The following is a 22,751-nucleotide window of genomic DNA, read 5'->3' on the forward strand; positions in this document are numbered from 1 at the left end:
CATTTTCTTTCTTGTTAGATGTCGCAGTACTCTGAGAATCGGTGGGGGCCCGAGCTCATTATTCCTTACTTCCCATCAACTCCCAGTCCTGAATCATACTTCGCACGGAACCAGCGTCTGATATGCGAGCATAGAGAAAGGTGCGAACAAGAAGATATCCAAGATCGGTTTCCACGCCAAATAGACGAGGTCGAGGAGAAAAAGAGAAAATACTTTGAGTTGCAGTTTATCCAGATCCGGACCCTGAAATCAGACCTATTCCACTAGATCTTGAACTCAAAGTCATTGTTGCTTTCAAGCCTGGTACACTCTTGTTTTCACTGATGGAAGAACCTTCAAAGAGTCCTTCCACCTCCCAAGTCGCTTTAATTCCCACCTCAAAAGAGGAATTCTTTGAGGCTGAGCACTATTGGAGCTCAGTCACTTCTACTAGCCAGATATCCAAGCTACTGGCTTACCATGGACTTAAAATTTCTGGCACCCTGATGTGTCGGCCTGCGGCTTTGAACGAATGGAGCTGCTTCACCCCGGGAGATGGAAATATCAACTTCAAACTCAAGCTCGCCGCATGGAGTCGCGAGCATAAGATGATAGGGGCTTTGCTACCCCTAAAATCATACTTCAAGGAATTTCTGGACTTTGTTGGGCTCGCCCCATTCCAGCTCTAGACTAATTCCTTTAGGGTTCTATCAACCCTCAGGTCGTTATACAATGAGCTTAAGTGGGAAGGGCCTTCGCCTCAAGAGATATTATATCTCTTTTGTCTAAAAAACAATCCTTTTTGAGCTCGTGGAGGGGACGAATTTTACTATCTATTGAGCTACCCGAAGGATAGAAAACTCTTCGAGGATATGCCAAATCATCCTCCGAATTTCAAGCTCGCTTTCTTCTGGATGGACGGTCTCGCTCCTTCTTGATTTTACTCTTTTCAACGTATTTGTAAGTACCTCATCACACTTATCTTTTTTTTTTCATTAAATAGTTAGGCTTGGAATATTGATACGTAATTGTTTCTGTAGCCAATTACCACCGCCCACCCCATCAGAATCGATGGTGGGACATAAGGCAGCCTTGCTCCAACTGCCTTATGGTCGAAGGTCTTTGTCTTATCTCCTCCATGAAGACCGGCTTTGAGCCCGTGGCCTTTTAGAAGAAGGCCAGTCTACGGATGACTCAGCAAACTGAAAATATCTAAGGTGGGAACACATGCTGCTTCCCAGTGATAGAATTCCCCCCAGGAGGAGGTCTTCGAGCTCGCAGGCTCATGCCCCTATGGCTCGCCGACATGATCGACCTGCCTAGGGCAACGAAGCCCAAGACAAAGCCTCACCAAGCTAGGGTGATGGAGGTAAAGTTGTGCTTAGCTCCTCCATGTGGTCTCCCTCTTTGCTTAAGCACAAACCCGATGTACTGATCCTCCTTTTGGATCCTAGGGATAATTTTTGTGTGTGGTCATGGGTAGATTATAGAGTGCATAGGTTTGATAGCTGGTTAGGTCAGTATCAAACTATGTATAGTCTGAATGAGGTCTGGAATGGGGTTGTCGTTCAGTATGGAACCAACATATATAGAGACCTTTTGAGGCTATCTCTTAGTAACCTAGGCTCAATCACTAAATTGTGACTTTTGTGTTTTTGCAGGTGACATGGACTTTGGCCTCGATAACGTGCTCAACCGTCCCTCGGTGACTAAGACAAGCAAATGCCAAAGGGCATCTCAAAGAGGGGGGGCGTCCTTCCAAAATATTCAAGAGATCTGAGGTGGTCCCTCCAGCCTCAGCCGCTCAGGGCCTGATCCGGGCCACCGAACCTACTCCCGAGGTCAGGGTAACTACTAAAATTGAGCCAGTGGCGCCCACAGACCCCCTGTTAGAGAATATATATTATTGCTCAATGGAAATATGGAAAAACCAATATACAACTCTATGAAAAAATACAATAGACAAGGTAATTGATTAAATAAATATTACAATTCAATTGCTCAAAATACAAGTAACTAGAAAGATGTAGGAGAAAAAGATTACAAACTCAAAACAATAATAATACAAGTAAATAAGATCAAAAGAATGGAAACACAAACAAACTCTCACACAACCAAAGTGTAGAGTAGTGGGGATCACCAACTTGAACAAGGTTCAAGACCTTTGTCCAAAAGCTTATTTCCCCCTATTCTCTAAGCACTAAGGGATCTCTCAAGGAAATAGCTCTCTGGAATAATCAAGCCTCAAGGTGTATTTTTCAGCCAAGTGCTTTGTGGATGAAAAATGGTGTGTCTTACAAGTGAGCATTAGGCTCCTATTTATAGAGTTTTGAGACACCCTTTGAATTTCAAATTCCACCAACCCCCATGGCTGTAACCAATGATTAATTGGATGTTTTATGGAATTAAAATAGAGATTTGGGAGTTACTTGGCTATTGGAAACGTTCAAAATTGGATAAAAACCGAAGTTGGAAAATGCTGTCAACCGCTCAGGCCGCGGCCTGAAAAACACGAGTCGCGGCCTACGGTGTGTTTTAGCCTATTTTTGCCTCTTAGGCCGCGGCTTGAAAAACATAGGCAGCGGCCTAAGTCATTTTTTCAGCAACCAATTTTCCAAATTTGCCAAAACGTTCCAAATTCATTCCCACTTGATTTTGTAACTTCCATACACATTATGGGAGTTAAAATCACATCTCTAACAGCCATATTTCACATATATCTTTAAGAAATTCAAATCAAAATATGTAATATCAAATCTACACATTATTGGGTAATATTTGGGAGTTACAAGTTTGTAACTCCAAAATATGTCACATTTGGGCACATACATGTGTCCAATTTTGTGACTCTCAATAATATGTTACAAGGTGTGACAAATCACATTTGTGTGACAAATCACATTATGTCACATTATTTAATCTAACATTATATTATTTAAAATAATATAACACCCCCTGCCTCCTTTTGCGGTCTGAGTCACCCAAAAAGCTCCTGCCATCCACAAAAGACAAGCTCTCACACAGGAACGATTATCGACGATCTCAACTCACATCCCAGAATATGTGCTCGACAATGCTGCGGGGTTGCATGGTGTCAATCTGGGCTCGGATGTCTTGTCCCGCGTGGGCCAAAGTCTCTGCAGCCTTGGCGCCCCTCAATGGGAGTTCATCACCTCCTGTCGTGATGCCAACACCATCTTCGACAAGGGTGGCGAGCTTCTATCCTCGGTAAGTCATTTGTACTGTGACTTTCTTATGTTATACTGACTTACATCGTATGTTTAATAACTCGTACTTGTTTTTGTGTACATGCATTCGCTTCATTTGTTCAACACAACTTCAAGTTGAACAACGAGGTGGCTGCGAGTAGGGAACATGCTCAAGAAGCCAAGGACCTCCAGTTGAAGCTCGTGGATGAGCTCAAAGTAGCAAAGTTGGAGGTGGTGGCAAGGGAGGCAGCCATTCTCAAGGTGTCCAAACTTGAGTTGAAGCTGGAGGCTGCCCTGGAGACTGCCCAGAAAGTGTGTGACCTCGAATCAACAATGGCGGTGACCTTGAAAGAGGTCGAGGCCAAGAATTCTGAGATCAAGGAGAAAGACTCCAAGATTAAGGAACTTCAAGATCTAAATGCCAAGTTGGAGGAGGAAAAGAAGGTGGCCTTCGAGATAATCAAAGGTGATAAGGCCCGCCTTCTTGAGGATTCAACACCAAGAAAGATCACGCCGTAGATATGGCGATGTATAAAATCTAGGTGAACAATTCTGACCTTGATACCAGCTTCTTAGCAAACTTAGAGGCCGAGTTTATTGATAGATGGCAGACTCGACTTGAGGAAGAGGAGGCCAAGCTTGAAGTGAAAGAGGCAGCTAAGGCATCGAACACTGGGGTTGGGGAGGCATCTAACTCATGAGGACAAGACCATGGGCTGTATCCCATTATCCTTTTGTAACTATCTTTTTTCTTATGCCCTTGGAGCGAAGACAATATATAGCTCGATTTAGATCTATTTTTACTAAATAGTAACTTTAATCTTTATGCATACAATTTTTTGGCTCGAAATTCTTCGTGCATTTGATGTTATTTTCAACTTTTTTGCCTTAATATTATGATTTACATTTCTAGGTCGAAATATTTCGAGCATGTTATATTAAAGACTAGCTTTTATATTTTTTTATTTGCACAAATACATCTATTGGATTTAAGCTCAAATTTCAATGCATTCATGCATAATTGATTTGAAGTATCCATGTTCGACTTCGTTATTGTCAAGGTCGAACCTTACTTTCACCATGTACTCAAAAGTACTTAATTGGCATGTAATTTTAGTAGTTTAGTTATATCTTGCTTTCCTATTCCCTTTTTCTCATCCTCGAGTATGTCCCTGAGGTTACGAGGTTGAGGAAATTCCTCGGGCCACTTCCCTTTGCCTCCTCTAACCTTTTCTTTATGGAGCTATTTAGGGTTTTATTGACCGCCTCAACCTAGTCATTTGACTTGGGATGGGCCACGGAGGAGAAAGTTTTTATTATCCCATTTTTTTTTGCAGAAATGGGTAAAAAGATCACTATTGAACTGGGTTCCATTGTCTGATACTATTTTTATGGGCATCCCATATCGGCAGGTGATATTTTTTACAACGAAGTCTAAGACTTTTTTGAGATAATAGTGGCCAAGGGTTCAGCTTCGGTCTATTTTGTGAAATAGTCGACTGTGACCACAGCATACCTTACTCCACCTTTTCTAGTTGGTAATGAGCCTATAAGGTCAATTCCCCATACTGGGAATGGCCATGGGGAGCTCATCATGGTGAGTTCGGTAGGTGGAGCTCGTGGAATTGAGGCAAATTGTTGACATTTATCGCATCGTTTGACATATTCGAACGGGTCTGTCTTGACTGTGGGCCATAAATACCCCTGTCTTATCACCTTTTTCGACTATGCCCCCAGTGTGATCTCCACAAAATCATTCATGGATTTCTTCCAAAACTTTCTTTGCCTCGGGTGGAGTTACACATCGGAGTAATGGCATAGAGTACCCTCTTCTATACAACTTCCCTTCCACAATAGTGTACCTTGGGATCTGATAGATCAGTTTTCTAGCCTCGTTTCGGTCTGCTGGGAGACTTCTGGTTTTGAGGTAGTCAACTATTGGGGTCATCCAGGTTGGTTGCGAGTCAATAATGCATACATCTTTTTCATCAGGCTCGCTAATACTCGGGGTTAGTAGAAACTCTACTGGGACCACATTCAGTGTATTGGCCTCGTTAGTTGTGGCGAGCCTAGCCAATGCGTCTGCATTTGAATTTTGTCCTCGGTGGACTTGCTCTATAGCGTAGAATTCAAACTGTCTGAGTGCAGTTTTTGCTTTCTCTCGATACGCGGCCATTTTTATGCCACGAGCCTAAATTCTCTGAAGCCTTGGTTAACCACTAGCTGCGAGTCACTATAGCAATGTATAGCTTTTGCTTTGAGCTCTCTGGCTATTCGGAGTCCTGCTGATAACGCCTTGTATTCAGCCTTGTTGTTTGATGCTTCAAAGTCGAACCTTAAAGCCGAGTGGAATCAATTTCCTACGGGATAATTAATATGATGCCTACCCCCGATCCGTTTTCATTAGAGGATCCACCGACATAAAGTTTCCACAGCTCTCGGACTGGGGTTACAACTTCGTCGTTTGAGATCTCGGTACATTCGACAATGAAATCTGCCAGAGCCTGTCATTTGATAGTCGTTCTTGGGTGATATGTGATCTCGAACTACCCGAGTTCAACAACCCACTTTAACAATCTTCCGGACGCTTCTGGCCTGGACAAAACTTGTCGCAGTGGCTCGTCAGTTAGCACATGAATAGGATGTGCTTGGAAGTAGGGTCGGAGCTTCCAAGATGAGTGTATCAGGCTCAAAGCCAGTTTTTCCATTAATGGGTATCTTGATTCTCCCCCAATAATCTTTTGCTGACGTAGTACATAGGTTTTTGTACTTTCTTTTCCACCCGTACTAGTACTGTACTAATGACGTGCTCGGTTGTAGCGAGGTATAGATACAAAATCTCTCGTGTGATAGGTTTGGACAAGATTGGTGGTTCGACGAGGTGTTTCTTAAGATTTTGAAATGCAAGCTCGCACTCTTCCGACCACTCAAAATTTTTTCCCCCTCTTAAAAGATTGAAGAATGGAAGGCATCGATCTGTAGATTTTGAGATAAACCTACTTAAGGCCGCCATTCGTCCAGTTAAGCTCTAGACATCCTTATGTTTTCAAGGTGAGGGCATATCTATTAATGCCTTAATCTTGCTTGGATTAACCTCTATTCCCCGTGCATTTACTATAAATCCGAGGAACTTGCCCGAAGACACTCTGAATGAGCACTTTTGTGGGTTAGGTTTCATGTTGTATTTCTGAAGTACAATGTCCGCGAGATCATCCACATGGTTATTGTTACGTTTAGATTTGACTAACATATCGTCCACATAAACTTCCATGTTATTTCCTATTTGTTCAGCAAACATCCTATTTACCAACCTTTGGTATGTGGATCCAGCATTTTTGAGCCCGAAAGGCATGACGCTGTAGCAATACAACCCTTTATCGGTTATGAAGCTCGTATGTTCTTGGTCCGACGCATGCATGGCAATCTGGTTATATGCAGAATAAGCATCCATGAATGACATGATGCCATGACCTGCAGTGGCATCTACGAGCTAGTCTATCAGAGGTAAGGGGAAACAATCTTTAGGGCACACCTTGTTAAGGTCTGAGTAGTCGATACATGTTCGCCATTTTCTGTTGGGCTTTGGGACCAACACTAGATTGGCCATCCAATCCAGATAAAAGGCATCTCGTATGAATCGATTTGCTTTTAACCTATCAACTTCTTCTTTGAGGGCCTTCTATCTGTCATCGTCCAGGAGCCTTCGTTTTTGCTGCTTTGGGGGGAAGCTCTTGTCAATGTTTAGTGTATGGCTTATGACATTTGGACTGATTCCTAAAATCTTATCAATGCTTGTAGGTTTCATTTCTCTATTTACTATTTGATTGCGTTGCTATTTTAAACTCACTAAATTGATTACTACTTATTCAGATCCTTTTATTTGTGTGATTAATTTTTTGTTTGAGTATTGTTGAAATATTTTTATAATTTAATTATGTTTTTTTTCTTCTAATGTAAGCATTTTTGGGGATTTAGGTTTGTGAAATATTTGGCATAGGAAGATCTGAGAATGGTTTGGCATAGGGGGATTTATATGTTACTATATTTTTTGTGTGTACATGTTATATTAAGTTTTAACGTGTTACTTTTCAGAGGCAAGTATAGGTTTTAAAAGTTTTTGTTTTTGTTTTTTAATGGCTGCATGGTTTTTTTAATAAAATTATGTTAGATTTTAACAATCCAAGTAATAATGAGTTAGCTCTAGATCTAAGTATTTTTTTTTATGCATTGTTAGCATTATTTGTTTGAGTATTATTTAATCTTGACAGGTAATCTAATCAATTATAAATTCTTATTAATGTTTGTAGGTTTTATTTCTCTATTTACTATTTGATTGTGTTATTATTTTAAACTCACTAAATTCATAAACTAAAAACATTTAAAATATTTTTACTCACATAGCATAATATAGTAATTCATAACTGAATTTGTATAAGATTACTGTACTTAGATGACACACATGAGATGACGGTTTTAGTAGACCTGTCTTCTTATGTTAAAAATAAACATATGACGACTGACTCTCTAGAACCGTAATGCCATGCACAACAAAACTCACATTAGACAACAGTTCTTAGAAGAATGTCGTCACTGTTTATTTTTAACACAATTAGACAGTTCTACTTAGACTGTTGTCTTATGTGTGTCGTCTTATTATTATTATTTAAGGCTTATTGAGATTTTTTCCCCCGAACTATTACTGATTCAAATCGTGCCCCCCGAATTTTTGAACTGGTTAAAAACTCCCCCTTAATTATTCACGTTACTAAAATGTGAGACTTCCTTCCAATTTCGCTAATGGAATGGTGATGTGGTAGTTTGGTGGGCGATGTGGTATTGCCACGTCAATGCTTCATTTATAATATAAATAATAAATAGTATTCTTGCCCCCGAACTATTACCATTACTAAATTGTGCCCCCTGATTTTTAAAAATTTACAATTAAACGATCTTTTGAATATTAAAAAAAATGAAAAAATCATTAAAATTAAAAAAAAATTGATGGTGACAAAAAATTGGCTTGGGTGTTGGGCATACGTCAGAATGAGGGTAGTGACATCGTCGACAGATTGGGCTCATGCGGGTCCCTTGCGACATTCAACTTTGGTGTCACCTATATCGCTTTAAGTTTTTATTTTGTATGATTTAATTTATAAAAAAAATGGTTTTTTAGTTTAATGTTTTTAATATTTTCTTTTAAATATTCAAAATATTGTTTTAATTTTAAATTTTAGAATTCGATGGGCATAATTTGGTAACTGTAATAGTTTGGGGGGTAAAAGCCTATCTATTTTTTAAATTATATAAGTAGCAATCTACATCAGCACTCCAGTGTTGCCATATCACTATTCTGTTAGCAAAATTGGACGGAAGTCCCTCATTTCAATAACATGAATAGTTCAGGGGGAATTTTTAACAGGCCAAAAAATTCAGGAGGCACGATTTGGTAGTCGTAATAGTCCGAAAAAAAATCCTAATAAGCCTTTTTTTAAAGGGTATTAATATATTTAATATTATTGGATCACATATATATTTTAATATTTATAAAAAATATTGTCTAGACATATCTATTAATACTTTAATTAGTTGTTAAATTTTTATATATAATATTATACTTTTAATTAATTATATTATATTAATAATACTTAAAACTTAAATCAAATATTCAAAATATCCTTTTAATTTTAAATTTTAGAATTCGATGGGCATAATTTGGTAACTGTAATAGTTTGGGGGGTAAAAGCCTATCTATTTTTTAAATTATACAAGTAGCAATCTACATCAGCACTCCAGTGTTGCCATATCACTATTCTGTTAGCAAAATTGGACGGAAGTCCCTCATTTCAATAACATGAATTTTTCAAGGGGAATTTTAACAGGCCAAAAAATTCAGGAGGCACGATTTGGTAGTCGTAATAGTCCGGAAAAAAAATCCTAATAAGCCTTTTTTTAAAAGGGTATTAATATATTTAATATTATTGGATCACATATATATTTTAATATTTATAAAAAATATTGTCTAGACATATCTATTAATACTTTAATTAGTTGTTAAATTTTTATATATAATATTATACTTTTAATTAATTATATTATATTAATAATACTTAAAACTTAAATAAAATAAAATCATGCATATGTCTAATATTAAGATATATTACTCATGCATATGTTTCTTATTTTTTTTAAACTAAAAATAATTTATATAAAAAAAAATTAATCCACTTGTAAAAAAAAAGATTATTCCTTAAAAAAGAAAAAAAAATGTTTGCAAGTTTAATATGTGATATAATTTTTTTTTTGAAAGTAATGAGTCATATACACGAAATTAATAAAACAAAACAATTAGAGGCTCACTCAAAATAGCCCTCAGTCAAAAATAGCCCCAAATGAAATTTAACAAAACAAGAAAAATCCCTAATCTTTTAATTCTACGAGTTGGCTTCTCTGAAACTCACTCAAAATAGCCTCAATCGTTTTTCTCTCACGCTCACCAGCTCACCCGCTCGATCTATTCTCTCTCACACTCAGCCCTCTTGATTCGTTCTCTCACTCAGCCTCTGCAAGAACTCAGCTCTTGTCTCTCTCCATAACGTCGAGCTGCTCTCTTTCACACTCAGCCTCGGCAAGAACCAGGCGACCTCGCCGACACAAGAACCAGGCGACCCCCCCGTCGATGCAAGAACCATGTGACCCCGCCGACGCAAGAACCAGGCCACTCTGGGGTAAACTAGGCAGACCTCCAATTGTTTATGAGGTATTTTTTTTTTTAGATTCAATTTAATATGGAGAAAATACTTTAAATATAGTCACTGTATTTTTTTGTGTTGGAATTATTTTTAATTAAGAGAATCACTCTGCAACCGAGAGTTTTATGTGTACATAAAAGATTGAAGTGTTGGTTTTTGTTGAGTTTTAAAGTACTTGTTTGAAGAGTTGTTGTTCTTAATTCTTTCCTGTGCATACCGGTTGTTTGTTTCATTGTTTGTACTGAGTTTGAGTGCATAAATGTTTATTATTGGTGCTAAGGTGTCATTACAGGATCTTGATACTGTGTAGGAATTATTTTTGGGTGTTCAAGGTGTCATTACAGCTGAGAGTTGTCTTGACAACACCAAGATTGATTTTTTTCTTCACTGTTTTGGAACAAATGTTTTTTTTCAAAAATTCAGAGCAAAGGGATCAAAGCTGATACAATAAGAGAGACAATCTTGTTCTTATTGGATTTTAAGGCATTTGCTTTTAGCTCATGCTTTTCTTCTGGGATCAAGCAAACATCACATATAAAGATCATCAACAAATTTAATCCCTTCACTGGTTTTCAGAATCCCACTTATATTTTAAAGGTTATTCTACATTTGTCCTTGTCCAGGTCATTTATCATTTTCCTTTAAGTCTCCATGTATCCATGTTAAATGTAAACATAGTATATTTTTCTAATTGAATCTCTGAATGATTCCTCTATTTGCAGTCAACTAAGGTTGTAACTATTGATGAAATCAAGGCTGTTATTTCTGTGGATCACAAGGAAACTACAGAGGAAACTTATGACATTTTTCTTCTTCCTCCTGGTGAAGATCCTGAAGCATGTCAGTCTTATCTGAGGATGAGGAACAGAGATGGAAAATACAATCTCATGTTTGAGGTGAACCATTGTAGAATAAACTATCATTTAACTTGTATCTAGCTTTATCTTTAGTGCTGGTTACGTACTACATTATATCCAAGGTTTTAGATCCATGTTTTTACTTGAAATGTGGCTACTTCACCATCCACAATTCATTCCTGATGATGTGTTTTTTTGTTGCTTGCTGCTGATTTGATTCCTGATTTTTTTGTACATGACTACTTGTTCTTCCTTTCTAACCATTATTTCTGGTGATATAATTTCTCTAGAGTTGAAAGTGGGCCAATATTTCACTTGTTATGTTCTTAGTTCTAATACATATGTTCAAGTATCTTTAGTTTCTTAAGAAAGTCTGTACATGTCAATGTTAAGTTGGCTTAGTACCAGTGAGTTCATTATGTCATGCAGAAGCTCCGTACTTAAATACATCAGGCTATCTATTGGTTTATTATATTATTATTGTTTCTCTCAAATATTGTAGGGTTAAGCAAGGAGCCATTATGAAAAAATACATATGTATATTATTATTGTTCACTTTTTCTCCTTTCAATACATTTCTCTTCTTCAAGTAATGAAACTAATCTTTTGTACGTATCCTTATTAATGGTCTTTCTACCTATTATTTTCTTTGTTAGAAAACTAGCAGGGAGTGTATGTTTAGGCTAAATATGAAAAGCTCATATTCATTTTTCTTTTGTTTTGGTGGAGAGAATGGAATTGAAGTTTCTTAAGAAATGCAAGCTACTTCCAAAATTGAATGTTATGTATGATATTTTGATATGTGACTTGCTACAAGATAGGATTTGTTTATCAAGGAGATTTATGAATAACCTTTAGAGAGAAGTTCAGATAACAGAAGGATTTCTTACCTGTTAACCTCTCTTCTTTCTCTCTAATCAGGAATGGGTTACAGATAGTCCATTCATAATTTCTCCTCGAATAACTTTTGAAGTTAGTGTGCGCCTTCTCGGAGGACTGATGGCATTGGGATATACAATTGCTAGCATCCTGAAAAGAAGCAGCCATATCTTCTGTGACGATAGAGTTTGTGCTAAAACTGTTGGTTGGAGCAACTTAATCGTCAATATGTTCAGGTATTATACTAGTTTTAGCATTCACGTGCTTGCAATCAGATTTTGATTTTAAATCTTTCATTTATAGTTGCATCTTCAATATTATTTTACCTTGAGGAATATTATTGGACATTTAGATGAAATTATTCATTTTAACTTGGCGTTATTATATGCCTTTCTGATTGAAAAAATTTTAGACTTCAGAAGCATGCCATATATGTACTTGTTACCATTTGTTTAACTTTTCCTTTGTATGATAGCATAACAAAACACTTTTAGTACTTAGGCCATTGTAGAAGTAGAACTGTTAATTAGGCAATTATAATTGTTGGTACTTGTTATCACTTTCTCTTCTTTTCTGGAAGAGAAATTATTCTCACATGATTTTGACATATTAATGCAAGTGCTTCAAACTTCGTAAGGTGCTATTTTCAGACTTCCTGGAGTACTCCAATGTGATATCGACCTCTCTCCTAAGATACATCCTGGCCAACATGGAAGTTTATTTATTTAGTTTTTTCTTTTTCTTTTTTCATGGAATTACGCCAGAGACTAGAGTGTTTACTCTATAACTCTTATGGACTTGCTTGGGCAGTTCACTGCTTTGTTAGGCAATTATGCTAGAAAATATAGAAATGAATTATCCATGTCTAAGTCTTATTATTAGGTGAATTTTAAGAAGCATGGCACTAACTTTCTAGAATGGATATGAAGGTGCAAGGGAAAGATCGGCTATACGTTAAATTTGTTGCAGAGCAGCCGGGCCTGGATGGTTCATATGTTCCTCGTACTTATATTGAACAGATTCAGCTGGAGAAACTTGTAAATGATGTTATGGTATGACTCTTATTGGCAACGATGCACTCTACAGCTTCTGGATGAGTGAGTGGTACTAACATGCTTAATCTACAGGCACTGCCAGATGATTTAAAGACAAAACTCAGCATAGATGATGATTTTGCTGCAAGCCCTAAAGAAGCTCTTTCCCGAGCATCAGCAGATAGAAGAATGAAGCATCTCGGCCGGTACTCTCAATTTTTCTACAATTTGATATATTTTCCATCTAAACTGGGAGAAAATAAGAAATGGAAAAGAAAATATATGAATAAGTGTGGAAATTGAATAAATGACCAAGAAGCCAAAGAAAAAGGGTTTCATTCATCATATGTACTAAACTAGCACTGGTCATTTTTTAAAAACCTCGGTACAAGAATCCAAAACTATAACCATTTCAGTTAGTGAGAGCTTGCAACAGTTTTTATGGGTACATCCCCTGGTTGGAGACACTATTATTAGCTCTGTCTGATCCAAATGATTGTTCTATTAGACTGAATTATTATGTAATGTCTTAACTAAAGTGTTATTTACACATGAAGTTCTTAAAAAATTAAGGGCTTTTAGCAGTGTAATTCAATAATTTGTGAAATTACTGAAAATGTGGGGTGGTGATTTATCCCTCACTGTGTATCTCTGTTTTGGCAGAGGTGTGTCACAATCATATTCAAATCAGAGACAAGACTATGGCCAAGCTAACTAAACTGGCTGTTAACCACAGAAGGTTTGATGGAAAGGCCCCAGATTCACCTGCACCACTTTCAAACCAGGTAAATGGTTTTTGCCTCTATATAATCAGAGCGATAAATTATGTTGTTTATTCAGAAAATGAAAAGGGAAATAAACAATCATAGAGTCCTTAAGAATTTTTTATTTATTTAGGTTAACAAGAAACTGAATTGTGTAGTGGGCATAGGAAATCATCTTAATTGACTCTTAACTTACTATGAAAAGAATAATCCATATAATATATATCAAATATTAAAGTTCAAAAGTGGGTTGACTTCCTAATGATAATGGAATGAAACGTGAATGTAGGCTGTGTGGCTTTGCTTTTCATCCATCAATATTTTTTTTAATTTTTGGTCTCAGGGAATTATAACTCAACTTTCTGAACAAATTTCTACTCTAAATAAAAGGATGGATGAATTTACATCTCGCATTGAAGAATTGAACTCCAAATTCTTTGTCCGGAAAGTCTCAGCCAGCCAACAAAACTTGGCTATGCAGGCTGAAACCTACAATGGTTCGGAACCCACTTCTCTTTTTGTCACCAGATTAAGTAATGGTTCTTTGACTGGTTCGCTGCTGCCCAATTCTTCATCTTCTTCTCAATTGGCTAAGGAGTCCCCATTGATGGAAGAGGTGATGAGTTTGACTGCTGTTTTAAAATTTGGCAAGATAACAATAATCAAGCTTAGTTTTTAATTTTTGACTTAGTTTTTATTTTGTGTTTTGTAGTGTGGTGGAAAGAATACATATACACTTGGTGAAATTAATGAAACTCGAAATGAATGGGCAGCCAAGCTTCTTGAGCGGATGAGTCATAGTTAGAGTAACTTTTGAAATCAGAATTAAAAAATATACTAATTGTAGTATTTAGTTAGTACTTACATAGTTAGTCCAAGTGTATATTTTGATATTGTAATTTTAGATTTGGAACATACTGAGTTCTATTGATTTTGTCTGCCTATTGATTATGTCTGAACTATGTTGTAATTATATTGGAAATTATGAATGAATATAGTGGTTGAAAATAAAGAAATGAAAAAATTCTCATATTCTACATGGGACGTCGGTCTCCATGAACTTGTCGTCTTATGTATTGCAGGGGACGATGCTTGCACATAAATTGTCATCTCATGTACTGCAGGAAGATGAAGCTTTAGTAGGAACTGTCGTCTTATTTTTTTACAGTAGATGACGCTTGCACAGAAATTGTCGTCTCATGTACCACAAGAGACAATGTTTGTATAGGTCCCATCATCTCATTTACGACAGGAGATGATACTTTTATTTCAACTGTCGTTTTATGCTTTACATGGCATGACATTGCATGGGACGACGGTATTAGAACCGACGTATGAGAGTCCATACGACGGTTTAAAACCATCGTCCCATGTCAATTTTGTAGTAGTGGTAAATCATAACTGAATTTGTATAAGATGCTACCTTGTATTTTGTTGAACTTTATCTTATATGAAATGACTGCACTAATTTGTGAATAACTACATGATTAGAGATAAAAACTAAATTTTTATACGATGAATATGGTAATTTATAATTGAATTTGTATAAGATGGTACTTTGAATCTGTTATTCACTGCCTCATTTGAGATAAAAAATTATTTTGAATAAGATGAATAAAGTAATTCATAACTGAATAGTAATTTGTTTAAAAATTTTGAATTTGCATTATTTTTGTGTGTCGATTTACCTTGGAACTTTACATAGATTGACCACCTAATTTCAGAAAAAAAAATGGTTAGTAAATCAATGATGCATGATTATAAAGAATTTGAGACTTAATTATTTCAGAAAAAAATGGTTAGTAAATCAATGATGTATGATTATAAAGAATTTGAGACTAAATTTTGTGTGTATAAAATGAATAGAGTAAATCATAACTGAATTTGTATAAGATGCTACCTTTGTGTTTTGTTGAACTTTATCTTATATGAACTGACTGCAGTGATTTGTGAAAAAAAAACTAAATTTCTATAAGATGAATATGGTAATTTATAATTGAATTTGTATAAGATGGTACCTTGAATTTGTGACTCACTAATGCCTTCATTGCTTGATTTGAGACAAACATTTATTATGAATAAGATGAATAGAGTAATTCATAGTTGAATACAGTAATTTGTTTAAAATTTTTGAATTTTCATTATTTTTGTGTGTCGATTTACTTTGAGACTTTGCGTAGATTGACCACCTGATTTGTGAAAAAAATGGTTAGTACATCAATGAGTATGATTATAAAGAATTAGACGTAATTATTTGATAAAAAAATTGGATAGTAAATCAATGATGTATGACTATAAAGAATTTGAGATGTAATTATTTGAGAAAAAATTGGATAGTAAATCAATGATGTATGATTATAAAAAATTTGAGACGTAATTTTGTGTGACAAAAATGATTTACCATGTTTTCCTCTTAAACTCTAGGCTTACAATGTACTCTCACAATTGATACTGTTTGGAGAGAGAAAAATTCTACATTCATATATTTGATATGATAAATCTTATATAAGAGTACTGTTAAATTAGAGATATTATTTAAAAAAAAAATTAAACTTGATATTTTTTTGAAAAGATCTCAACAAAATGGATTATACACACTATGACTATATTAACTCATGTTTTTTTTTTAAATAAAAAAAATCAAGCCCTAGAAACACATGACGATATTTAAGAGATTAATTTTTTTACCATTTTAAATAAAAGCCTTCAAGTTTGAAAATTCAAATAAAAATATCAACTTCGAGATTTTTTTCCAATCGCGTTAACAAACTTTTTTCATGCTAACAAAAAAAATTGCATTAATAGACGTTTTTCACGATAACCAAAAAAATTGTGATAAAATAAGTTTATCACGTTATCCAAAAAAATAGAGTTAACATAATTTTATCAATTTTTTAATCAATTAAAATAAATCTGTTAAAGTTAACGTGAGATTCCTAAAAACTGTTAAGCATTAACAGACGTTTTTCACGATAACAAAAAAAATAGCGTTAAAATAAGTTTATCATGTTATCCAAAGAAATAGCGTTAACATAGTTTTATCAATTTTTTTAAAATGATTAAAATAAATCTGTTAAAGTTAACGCCAGATTCCTAAAAACTGTTAAACTTGATAGAATTTTATAATAAATCCGTTAAACTAAGAAATTTCCGTTATCTACACACTTATTATATAGAAGAGATATACTAGGTAAAAATAATGTGCAGTTATTTAAAATTAATATACTAGGTAAAATTATATACTACAAACGTTTGTTTAGTTTCAAAGTTATAAACATGTTTATTCAAACACATATTTAATTTTATTATTTTTAATTATCATATAAATTTTAAATAAATAAACAATATCATAAAAATAAATAAAATATGTTAAATGTAATGTGTGACATAAATGTATTAAAAAATTAGGGAAAAACATTGTCTATAATTTTAATAAAAATTAGTTCACTTTTTTTCTTCAATATATAATAAAATGAATTACAGTTCTATAGTATATATAAATATTTATATTAATAATCTCTAATATATGACATCTAAACACAACATTGACATATATATATATTTACATGACTACATGCATATATATAAATCACAATAATATCTAAAAAGAAATTAATAATAGAAAAAGTCATAGTGTAGAGTAGTATACATGCATCAACTATTTTTAGTTTCTAATGTATCTCGCAATGTTCTTTGGTGAATTTGATGAAAAAAAGAGCTACAATCACTTGATAAAAAATAAACTATTACACAAATTTATAAAATAAAAAGACATAATATGTATGGCTTGATTATTTTTAAATAAATATGATTTAATTATTTAAATTATCATCCTTAAAAATATCATATTTTAATTAATTAATTAATTAATTTTTGTTTAAGTTTATGTTTGTTCTAGTTTTTTAATTTGGCAGTGATTACAAGAGATTATATATTTTATGCTTAATATAATATTAATATTATACATGAATTTTAAATTTAAGTTTGTTACGAATTATTTTTTTGAAAAGAAGTTTGTTTCTAGTTGATAGTAGATTATATTATGTTATATTTTTAATATGATATTATTATAATACGTGAAGTTTAAGTTTAATTAAATTTTATTTCAGTTATAAATCGTATAGTTTTATTATTTTTAAATAATTGTCATTGTAAAATATCTCAAAAATATCATATTTTAATTTGTTTATTTATTTAATTTGATTTAAATTTAAATCATGTTAAAGTTAACATGACAGAAAAATAAAAAATTGTTAAAACCAAGAATTTTCGTTATCTACACACTTATTATATAGAAGAGATATTTGTTATGTAGAAGCAACGTGCCATGCACGTTTGCTTAGTTTTAAAGTTGTAAACATTGTCTATAATTTTAATAAAAACCGGTTCACTGTTATTTAAATATATATATATATAATAGAATGAATTATAGTTATATATTCTATAGAAATATTTATATCAATAACCTCTACATATACAACATCTAAACACAACGTATAAATATATATTTATATGGCTATATGACATATATATATATAAAATAAAATAATATTTAAAAAGAAATTAATAATAGAAATAAAATACTAATAGAAAAAGTCATAGTGTAGAAAGTAGTATACATGCATCAATTATATTTAGTTTCTAATGAATCTCATAATGTCCTTTGGTGAATTTGATGAAGAAAAAAAGGTCCAATCATTTGATAAAAAACAAACTATCACACAAATTTATATGATAAAAAAAATGATATGTATGTCTTTATTATTTTTAAATAAATATGATTTAATTATTTAAATTATCATAAAATATCTTAAAAATATAATATTTTAATTAATTAATTAATTAATTATTTTTAAGTTGATCTTTGTTCTAGTTTTTGAATTTAGCAGTGACAACAAAGATTATATATATTATATGTTTAATATAATATTAAGTTTAACTAAATTTTATTTAAGTTATAAAATATTTGGTTTTATTATTTTTAAATAATTATCATTGTAAAATATCTCAAATATATCTTATTTTAATTTGTTTAATTATTTATTTATTTAAATTTAAGTAATGTTTACAATCTACCATTATATAATAATATTCTGTTAAATATAAGAATATTCCGTTAAAGTTAACAGAAAAAAAAAACCATTAAAATCAAGAATTTCCTTTATCTATACATTTTTTTTTATATAAAAGAGATATCTCTTCTATATTAAAAAGTAGAAATTCTTGGTTTTAAGGATTTATTTTGTTAAGAATATTCTAAATATTTAACCGAATATACCTTTAAAACTAATAGAAATAGATATTTATTAATTATATTAATATAAATTTAAATTTAAATATTATAATTATAATAAGATATCATACAAGACTAGATATTTAATAATTATATTAATATAAATTCAAATATTATTATTATAATAATATTTAATACAAGATTAGATATTTAATACGTATATTAATATAAATTTAAATATAATAAAATATTATTATAACAATAATATATAATACAAGATGTTAATTTTTATTAAAAAAATTATTATTTATATTTAAAAAGGTTAACATATTATATATATTAAAAAAAAACTATAAACAATGTTTTGGTTTAATTTTTCTTTTAATGTGTTTATGTCATTCTTTTATATATAAATTTTTTATTTATTTGAAATTTATATGACAATGATACAAATTTAATAAATTCTAGAAATAAAACTAAGCAAATGTGCATTGCAAACGTTACAACGTGCAATGCACGCTTGCTTAGTTTTATTTCTAGAATTTATTAAACACAACGTTGACATAGATATATATTTACATGGCTACATAACATATATATATAACACAATAATATTTAAAAAGAAATTAATAATTGAAATAAAATAAGAATAGAAAAAAATCATAGTGTAGACACTAGTATATATGCATCAACTATTTTTAGTTTCTAATGTATCTCGCAATGTCCTTTGGTGAATTTGATGAAGAAAAAGAGCTTCAATCACTTGATAAAAAACAAACTATCACACAAATTTATCAGATAAAAAAAATGATATGAATGCCTTTATTATGTTTAAATAAATATGATTTAATTATTTAAATTATCATAAAATATCTTTAAAATATCATATTTTAATTAATTTATGTTGACCTGTGAAATTGGTCAATGGTCATATGTACAGTATAGGACACATTTTGAACAAAATGAATATGACATATGATAGAGTACAAATATCTTAAATAAACACATATATTTATAGTGGTTCAACCCTCTTCTGATGAACAGTAATAACCTAATCCACTTAGTCTTTGGTATTGAATCACTTGATAGATAATTACACGGATGAATTGAAGTATTCACTTGTCACCAATTTTCCTAGAGTTTATCCCCAGAAAATATCTCTCTCAAAATCGTTCCCAGCCCCTGATCTCAAGAAAAAGCCCCCAGTTTTGAAGCCCTGGATCCTTTATTTATATTACCCAGGGGTTGTTACATGATCAGTAATACTGGGATCGTGGTTTGGTACACGATTGTTGGGTAGTGGGGAAACGTGTCCACCTCCCCATGATTATGAGATCGTGGGTCTTCTCGTTGTTTCTTTGGATTGTGGTTGATGATGCACGATTGAAACCTTTGGGAAAACGCTACATCTTGGTTAGTCTATGAGACTTAGGTGCTAAGCCCAATGATCCTTTAGAGCGTGGGTGCTAGGCTTGATGACCTTCTGGGTGCTAGGCCCGATGACCTTCTGGGTGCTAGGCCTGTTGAGTTTTTGGGTGCTCGGCCTGTTGATTTAGGCTTGTACAAGCGTGAACTTTATCCAACGAAGTGTATTAGGGAGTTTAGGCCGACCACCCTATGAAGAATAAGGTGGGCCGACCACCCATGTGGCTTTTGACACATGTCAGGCCGACCACCCCTAGGGGTTGGGATCAAGCCGACCGCCCCTAGGGGCTAGGGCCAGGCCGACCACCCCTAGGGGGTTTAGGCCTGGTCGACATCCCTATAGGTCCTGGACTTATCTTTTTTGCTCATCGGTCTTTTTTCAATACTTCGTCGTTTTCCCTTGATTTGTGAGGCCACATGTCGCTTTCTCATTCACCATGTCATCCCTGGATTTTTGAGGGATAACAATTTATTTATTTATTTTTGTTTAAGTTTATGTTTGTTTTATTTTTTGAATTGGCAGCGACAACAAAATATTATATATTATATGTTTAATATAACATTAAGTTTAAGTTTAATTCAATTTTATTTAAGTTAAAAAAATGCATGGTTTTGTTATTTTTAAATAATTATCATTAAATTTGTATCATTGTCATATAAATTTCAAATAAATAAACAATATTATACATAAAAGAATGACATAAACATGTTGACTCTTGATTTAGTGAACGACACGGAGTCATGAAAAACGATAAAGATTATAGAGTTGAATGCAAGAATGTAAACGATACAAGGAAGTTATAATGGTCCAGCCCCAGAGATTGGTAATAACCTACGTCCACTTAGTGATTTTTTTGATGTAATCCTGCGATCAGCGAACAATGGTTCACTGAGTTTCACAAGTCTCGACGATAACTGTGAGTCCTATGAGTCACTATTTCTCTCTGAATACAAAACATTGCATGTGAAATAAATGAATCCTATGAGTCCTATTTATAGGCTCATGGATGTACATATGGGCATATGGCCCGTCCTTAACTTGCGTTACAAGCATAACCAAATAGTAACATAAATAATTAAATATCTCGAGAATATCTAACTTGTAAACGTTTCTGAGCATTTGGCTCAGTTCCACGAGCCACTCTAGTCATATGGATATGCACCCATTCTTTTCCTCTGCTCAACATATTCCATGCGCCTATCGAGTAGCTTTAATTTTTGCTTGATACTCTGGTCGTTGGTCGACCAGGTCTTCACTAATAACTAGTCACGTGTTGTTCATGTGCCTCTTAAACATGCCACATCATCATGCAAATAATTTGGGAAATATTTGTCCCAAGTTTATTTTAATGCGAACAATATTTAATAAACTTACTCGACCAACATTCTTGCTGACCTATCACATCCGACTGTACTTACTTCCTTGAAAAGTAAGTAATCATGACCTTTTCGATTTCCCATAAACAATTTGACAGTTGTTGCTATTTCCCATGCGAAAGCCCTCAAATCTCATTATTACATGCCAGATATCCCTGACTGATATAAATACCCCTCTCCTTCCTTTATTTCATTTTTAGTCGACCATTATATCTCTTCAAGAACATTAAGAAAAAACCTCCAAGAACTTCAGACATTTCAGTACGATCTGAGGCGTCTTCGAGCAACTCTGAGAAAAATCATTGTTGTATTGCCCCGAAATCCCTAATGTGGTTTAATGGTTGGATTAGTAGGTCGGGAGGGCCATAATTGTTTAATTATGCCATTAAATGATAATATGTATTTTTATGTGAATTATGTTATAATATGATGTTATACGCATGCATGTGGATCCACATTTGATTATTATGATATTTTGGTAATTTGGCCCGTTGAGGGCATATTTGTGTATTTGGGTGCATATTGTGATTTGTGAATGAGATCCCATTATTATGGAGATATATTCGAGCTATTCGGCATGAGACAGTCTTATATTATGGATTAGCGGTTTTGTCATAACGGGGGTCTTTTATTGGGATATTGAGTTATGAGAATGTTATTTGAAGATAAATTGGGAATTATTGAGATCAGGAGGAAATTCTGGGAATTTCGACTATAATGTCCCCGGGGGTGTTTTTGGGACCCCCGAACACTAGGTTTTATTTGAGGTTACTTAAGCTTGAAGTAGCTTGTCAGATAGAACCGTACGTTAGAAAATCTCTCGTTCTTCCCGTTAGTTCATTTTTACCGTTCGGAGCATTTTCGAAGAACTCTTGAGTTCTAGGAGTCGAAATCAAGCGAGGATCGAGGCATAGCAATCCTAGGAAAGATTAGAAGCTTCTTGACCGAAGGATTTGACGAGAAACAACCCAATCAAAGGTAATCTAAGTTTTAAGTTTAGAGTTTTAGAGTTTCTAAGCTTAGAATTGGATTTTGTGAATCATTGAGTTTTTGGTTCGTTCGAGCCTTGGGATTTGATGGTTTTGGATCATTGGGAAGCTTGAGAACTTTGATTTGATGAATTGGAAGTGTTTAGGTATGTTTTTAGAGGGTTTGGGATGAAGGAGAATGTGTTTGGGAATGGTTTTGGGTTAGGGGCTGCGGCCCTGTTCTTGGGCGCCGCGACCCTAGCTCGAAGAAGCAGGT

The 22,751-nt window shown here is 33.6% G+C and overlaps 1 pseudogene; it reads left to right on the top strand.

The window, feature by feature from the left end:
- The first annotated feature begins 9,864 nt into the window (after window positions 1–9,864).
- LOC133814940 (inorganic pyrophosphatase TTM2-like) lies at window positions 9,865–14,422 on the top strand (annotated as a pseudogene).
- Window positions 14,423–22,751: the final 8,329 nt, after the last annotated feature.

Source organism: Humulus lupulus, chromosome 2 (assembly GCF_963169125.1).
Source record: "Humulus lupulus chromosome 2, drHumLupu1.1, whole genome shotgun sequence".
In the NCBI taxonomy this organism is placed as follows: domain Eukaryota; kingdom Viridiplantae; phylum Streptophyta; class Magnoliopsida; order Rosales; family Cannabaceae; genus Humulus; species Humulus lupulus.